The following is a 7267-nucleotide window of genomic DNA, read 5'->3' on the forward strand; positions in this document are numbered from 1 at the left end:
GGAGGGTACCTCACACTACCAACACCTGAGAGGGCGGGTACCTCACACTACCAACACCTGAGAGGGCGGGTACCTCACACTACCAACACCTGAGAGGGCGGGTACCTGACACTACCAACACCTGAGAGGGCGGGTACCTCACACTACCAACACCTGAGAGGGCGGATACACACACTACCAACACCTGAGAGGGCGGGTACACACACTACCAACACCTGAGAGGGCGGGTACCTCACACTACCAACACCTGAAAGGGTGGGTACACACACTACCAACACCTGAGAAAGCAGGTATCTATTAAAACCTGCAATATGGTACCAAAAATGGCAATCCAACTCCATGTTAACCTTGTAGTCATTCTTGGTGTGATGTGTTATACCATCATGGTCCAGACGGTTGTGCGTGTGCCTGAGACATTCTGGAATGGCCGTCACTCATTTCCAATAATTAATAAGACAGTCACTAATCTTCATTAAAAACTAATATAAAATTCATTAAAAAACGTAATTAAATTATAATGAATTATATTGGCTGGGAATTTAATGTCTCCTGTGTGTGTCTAGTTCTAATCCATATTATTAGCTGTAATTTTTTTCTCAACAAAATTTCATATAATCCTTCAAGGATTCGAACCTGGGCTGCCAGGGCAGGAGTCCAGTACACAACCATTCGACCAACGAATGTTTGTAAGATTTGGATGGTCGTCAGATATACGTGGACCTAACACTTGGCCACACTCTCTCACACTTGGCCACACTCTCACACCTGGCCACACTCTCTCACACCTGGCCACACTATCTCACACTTGGCCACACTCTCACACCTGGTCACACTCTCTCACACCTGGCCACACTCTCTCACACCTGGCCACACTCTCTCACACCTGGCCACACTCTCACACCTGGCCACACTCTCTCACACCTGGCCACACTCTCACAACTGACCACACTCTCTCATACCTGGCCACACTCTCTCACACCTGGCCACACTCTCTCACACCTGGCCACATTCTCTCACACCTGGCCACACTCTGTCACACCTGGCCACACTCTCTCACACTTGGCCACACTCTCACACCTGGCCACACTCTCACACCTGGCCACACTCTCACACCTGGCCACACTCTCACACCTGGCCACACTCTCACACCTGGCCACACTCACACAACTGACCACACTCTCTCACACCTGGCCACACTCTCACAACTGACCACACTCTCTCATACCTGGCCACACTCTCAAACCTGGCCACACTCTCACACCTGGCCACACTCTCACACCTGGCCACACTCTCACAACTGACCACACTCTCTCATACCTGGCCACACTCTCAAACCTGGCCCCACTCTCTCACACCTGGCCACACTCTCACACCTGGATACACTCACACAACTGACCACACTCTCTCACACCTGGCCACACTCTCACACCTGGATACACTCACACAACTGACCACACTCTCTCACACCTGGCCACACTCTCACACTTGGCCACACTCTCACACCTGGCCACACTCTCACACCTGGCCACACTCACACAACTGACCACACTCTCTCACACCTGGCCACACTCTCACAACTGACCACACTCTCTCATACCTGGCTACACTCTCACACCTGGCCACACTCTCACACCTGGCCACACTCTCAAACCTGGCCACACTCTCACACCTGGCCACACTCTCACACCTGGCCACACTCTCACACCTGGCCACACTCTCACACCTGGCCACACTCTCACAACTGACCACACTCTCACACACCTGGCCACACTCTCACACCTGGCCACACTCTCACACCTGGCCACACTCTCACACCTGGCCACACTCTCACAACTGACCACACTCTCACACACCTGGCCACACTCTCTCACACCTGGCCACACTCACACACCTGGCCACACTCTCTCACACCTGGCCACACTCTCTCACACCTGGCCACACTCTCACACCTGGCCACACTCACACACCTGGACATACTCCTCGAGAATTTGCTCTTTTATTTCATAAAATCCCACCAAACGTGTTCCCTGAAGCCCACCTGGAGAGAATATCTTTATCTTAATTTGCTAAGTTGGCCAATATAAGAATTCCCTTAAAGATATGAGTAAGGGAAGGGAACTATTAGGGGAAAATCGCCAAGTCGTTGTGACAATATAGCATTGGTAGGGGGATAGGGATAAGGATTAGGGATGGGACGAGGGGAAGGAGTGGTGCCCAACCACTAGGACTGTCAGGGGGAAAAAAAGGAACAATTAGCGAGGAAATTTAATAACACAATCGTCAGACCACTCCTGGAGAATGCAGCTCCAGCGTTAATGCCATACTTAGTCAAACACAAGGCAAAGTTAAATTTCAAAGGTATGCCAAAATACTAGTCCTAGAGTTGAGAGGTATGAGTTACGAGGACAGGCAACAGAATGGTGTGGGGGGAGACGGTGGTGGGGGAGGTTTGGATGGTGTGGGGGAGAGTGTGGTGGGGAGCCTTGGGTGGTGTGGGGGAGACAGTAGTGGGGAGGCTTGGATGGTGTGGGAGAGACGGTGGTGGGGAGGCTTGGGTGGTGTGGGGGAGGCTTGGGTGGTGTGGGGGAGAGTGTGGTGGGGAGGCTTGGGTGGTGTGGGGTAGACGGTGGTGGGGAGGCTTGGATGAACTAGAGGAGCATTTACACTTAACAAATCACAAAATACTCAGGAGTAAATGCTCCAGTTAACCGACTGGTAAAAATCGGGTTCCAGGATCTAAAACCTGATCACATCATGGGCATACAAGCGCAAGAAAATGAGCACAGAGAGGAACATGTAAATATGTGGTTTTGATCTACTGACATGTTCCTTTACCAGTTAGGCATCAGCCCATATTAACATCTGTCAGAAGAGTAGAATAATCCCGCTAATAACTCGGGTTTTGCTCTGGTAAAAGTAGATATTTGCGCAGCTCCACAATCCCGTAAACGAGAACTTTTATAATGAACAAAACTTCGCAAACTCAGTTAATCATTTATGATGAAAGTGGTTTAAGCTCCCGTTTGATGCCGAGAAGAATTTAATCCTCCTAAAGATTTCTTTATAGTTTCTTGTCTCTGGGAAAGAGATCTGGCAAGGGAAAGTTGGTACATGTTGTACGAATGTTGGTGTAAGAGAGAATTTAATTGAAGCTGAATTCTTTATTTTTCACAAAAGAATTCAAATATGATTTCCAATATAATATATATATGCAAATTTAAAATTTTTGCAATCCACCCAATACACCCATCAACCAGACAGCCGAGATGACAGCATTTTGGATTCGCAGTCGAGGGGACAAAGATTCAGTTCCCCGCTGAGACACAAGCAAAAGGGCAAAGATTCTTTCACCAGATGAACCTGTTCACCTAGCAGTAAGATAGGTGCTTGAAAGTTGGACAGCGGCTGCTGGCTTCATCCGGGGTGTGTGTGAGCGACAAAAAATTTATGTAATAGATGACGGAAAAATTGGTCAGAGTCCAAGAGCTCGATCACAAAGACATTAATAGTTAATACAAATAAAAAAGACACATACAATCCAGATGTTACAGCACTCATGGAAACTCAACTGTCAGGCATCATAACACATGCAGTGTTTCCCCAGGACTACACCTAATAAGGAATGAGAGAGAAGGAAGGAGAGGGGGAGTGACGCTACTAATAAGAAAAGAACTGGAGTTACAAGGAGATGGTTATCCGGGGCTTCGAGGGGTTCAGAAACACCATAACCTGCACCATGCCGATGGGAGGACCAAGTACTGGTACTAGCAGTGATATATAACCCTCCACCAACTGATGGATGACCCAGACAGGAGAATCACAAGAACATAGCAATTACTTCTATAATTCAAATGGGTCCCGCTGTCGTCTGTAGAAATCAATCCCGTCTTCCTATCGAGGGAGACTTCACCCACAGATAAATAAACTGGGAGAACGAAGAACCCGCATGGAAGGAGGGGTGCAAAGAAACATGGACAGTTAAATTATTGGAAGTATAACAAGAAATTTTGGCCCGCATATCAAGGGACCCATATGAATCAAAAAGTAATGACGGGTCTGCTAGACTTGAACTAGTACTCACTTTTAGCGATTCAGATATAAGGATAACTAACCAACTTTCAATCCCCCGTGGGACTAAGTGAGTATAGTGTATTGATGTTTGAGTATTTGACACATGTAGGGATAACTTACTCACCAGGAAAAAAAACAAGGGCTGACATACCGAAGGTAAATTACGAGGACACTATAAAATTCCTTATCAAAATACCACAGGTAACAGAGCCCAGAGCAAAGACTGCACAAGACATGATGGACTTAATCACGCAGAAATGTAAGGAAGCAGCTGACAAGTTTATCGTAGTCCAAAAGGTAAATAACTAAAATGCAAATGAGAATCCCAAGGCTTAATCAGGGATGAAAACTGGCAAAGCAACTAACTACATGAACATAGAGAAACTACAGAAATAACAAGACAGGACCCTGAGGTTCTCATTCCTTACCCTCTGGTATTAGAGGACGATACCAGAGGGAAAGGAATGAGAAGCCCAGGGTGAGAAGAAAGAAAGATAGAAAACAAAATAAGAAATAAGTGAAAAGATCCAACCAAAATTGTTAAATATACAAGAAAAACCACAGAAAAGGAACATTCACTTTCTCACCAGAGAAATCTTAACAAACAACACAGAGATCATCGATAGCTACATCGATAACAGGAGGCTCGACACCTGCGAGGCACTACACATCAAACAGTCAACACCAGCAATCAACAGCCAATAATGCGAGTATAAGTATGTACGAATTTGCATATTTTCAGGTTTCAGTTGTGTGTGTAAACTAAAGTCATTGAAGATGTAATAAGTTATTACGAAACGCTTTCTAACGTTGTGTCAGACTAGAAATAAAAATTAATTATGGAGAATTGATTTTCAATTCCAATTTGTCGTACCTAGTAGCCAGAACGCACTTCTCGGCCTACTATGCAAGTCCCGATTTGCCAAATAAGCCGAGTGATTTTCTTTATTTTCAAAAAATTCTTTCCAATTTTTCAAGGCATAGTAGGCCGAGTACTGCGTTCTGGCTACTGGATACAATATATATATATAAATATATATATATATATATATATATATATATATATATATATATATATATATATATATATATATATATATATATATATATATATATATATATATATATATATATATATATATGTCGTACCTAGTAGCCAGAACGCACTTCTGAGCCTACTATTCAAGGCCCGATTTGCCTAATAAGCCAAGTTTTCATGAATTAATTGTTTTTCGGCTACCTAACCTACCTAACCTAACCTAACCTAACTTTTTCGGCTACCTAACCTAACCTAACCTATAAAGATAGATTAGGTTAGGTTAGGTAGGGTTGGTTAGGTTCGGTCATATATCTACGTTAATTTTAACTCTAATAAAAAAAAATTGACCTCATACATAATGAAATGGGTAGCTTTATCATTTCATAAGAAAAGAAATTGAGAAAATATATTAATTCAGGAAAACTTGGCTTATTAGGCAAATCGGGCCTTACATAGTAGGCTGAGAAGTGTGTTCTGGCTATTAGGTACGACATATATATATATATATATATATATATATATATATATATATATATATATATATATATATATATATATATATGTCGTACCTAGTAGCCAGAACGCACTTCTCTGCCTACCATGCAAGGCCCGATTTGCCTAATAAGCCAGGTTTTCATGAATTAATTATTTTTCGACTACCTAACCTACCTAACCTAACCTAACCTAACTTTTTCGGCTACCTAACCTAACCTAACCTATAAAGATAGGTTAGGTTAGGTTAGGTAGGGTTGGTTAGGTTCGGTCATATATCTACGTTAATTTTAACTCCAATAAAAAAAAATTGATGCCATACGTAATGAAATGGGTAGCTTTATCATTTCATAAGTAAAAATTAGAGAAAATATATTAATTCAGGAAAACTTGGCTTATTAGGCAAATCGGGCCTTGCATAGTAGGCTGAGAAGTGCGTTCTGGCTACTAGGTACGACATATATATATATATATATATATATATATATATATATATATATATATATATATATATATATATATATATATATATATATATATATATTGTGACAATAATCTCCTTCAAGAGATTGAGCCTGCTCTTCCCTCCACAAACACGTCGTTGAAATTATATAAAACGACTATGGAAGACATGTCCAACAACAACAACAACACCAGCAAGGCTTGCCAGGGTGAGCAAAACGGATGCAGCCAGCCACCTGTTCGGACTCAAACCACCAAACTACATGTTGATCGCTACCGGCTCCGCTGATTGGTCGCCGGTCTGGCTGCACCTGCACTCGCCCCCCCATACTACTTGATGTCTGGGGTCGCCCCACCCTCATACCTCAGAATGTTCAGTGCTCTCGTTGTCACCACTCCTCCCGGCTAGACGCTAGCGTGTACTGAGAGAAGTGGTGGCTTAAAGCCAATATTCCAGCACCTCCCATTTACTTTTGTATTGCACTTCTTGTTATTTTGCCTTAACGTAACTTTTTATTGTGTCATCTAATTATTCTTATTATTTTGATTGATTTTATTATAAGAATTTGTTTGTGCATTTTATTCATGTTTTGATTTAATTAACGTAATTAAAATTTCATTGTTAAAGTTTACTTGTGTTTTGTGTGTCTTCTCCTTACCTTACCACAGACGAAGTTCCAGTTTTTTCTATTTTTTTTTTTATAACTATGTGACGAGGCCATACCCCTAGCCTTAAACAGCCGAACACCAACGCGTTACCGTCACAAGTTATATGGGGGCCTGTCCGGGAGCTTCACTCAGGTACTGGTGCCAAGTGGTAATTTATGGTAAGCGTATTTAACTTTGTTAACGTAGCTTTACTATTTTTCATATTCAATTCATTTTTTATAAGGTGCGGTGTATTGTGCATTACGAGAGTAACATATAGTGAAGGTGAGACAACTTTGGATTACGTGGTGACTGTAGGCCGCAGTCATACTCTTAATTGGTCATCTCTCCCTCCGTGTTATTACTCGTGTTTACCATCTATGTCCCTTGAATATTTCTCATTCTGACAGATCATCATATTGGTACCCTGGTACTGTGGTCTGCCCCGGGTCAAGAGTACCCAATCTTCTGCAATCTGACTGTATTAGGACAAAGAGGGCCATAGTTCCTCTAGCTCGAACTTTAGTTGCTGAATTGGGACCTCAGCAGCAGTTC

Source organism: Procambarus clarkii, chromosome 47, assembly GCF_040958095.1.
Source record: "Procambarus clarkii isolate CNS0578487 chromosome 47, FALCON_Pclarkii_2.0, whole genome shotgun sequence".
Lineage (NCBI taxonomy): Eukaryota > Metazoa > Arthropoda > Malacostraca > Decapoda > Cambaridae > Procambarus > Procambarus clarkii.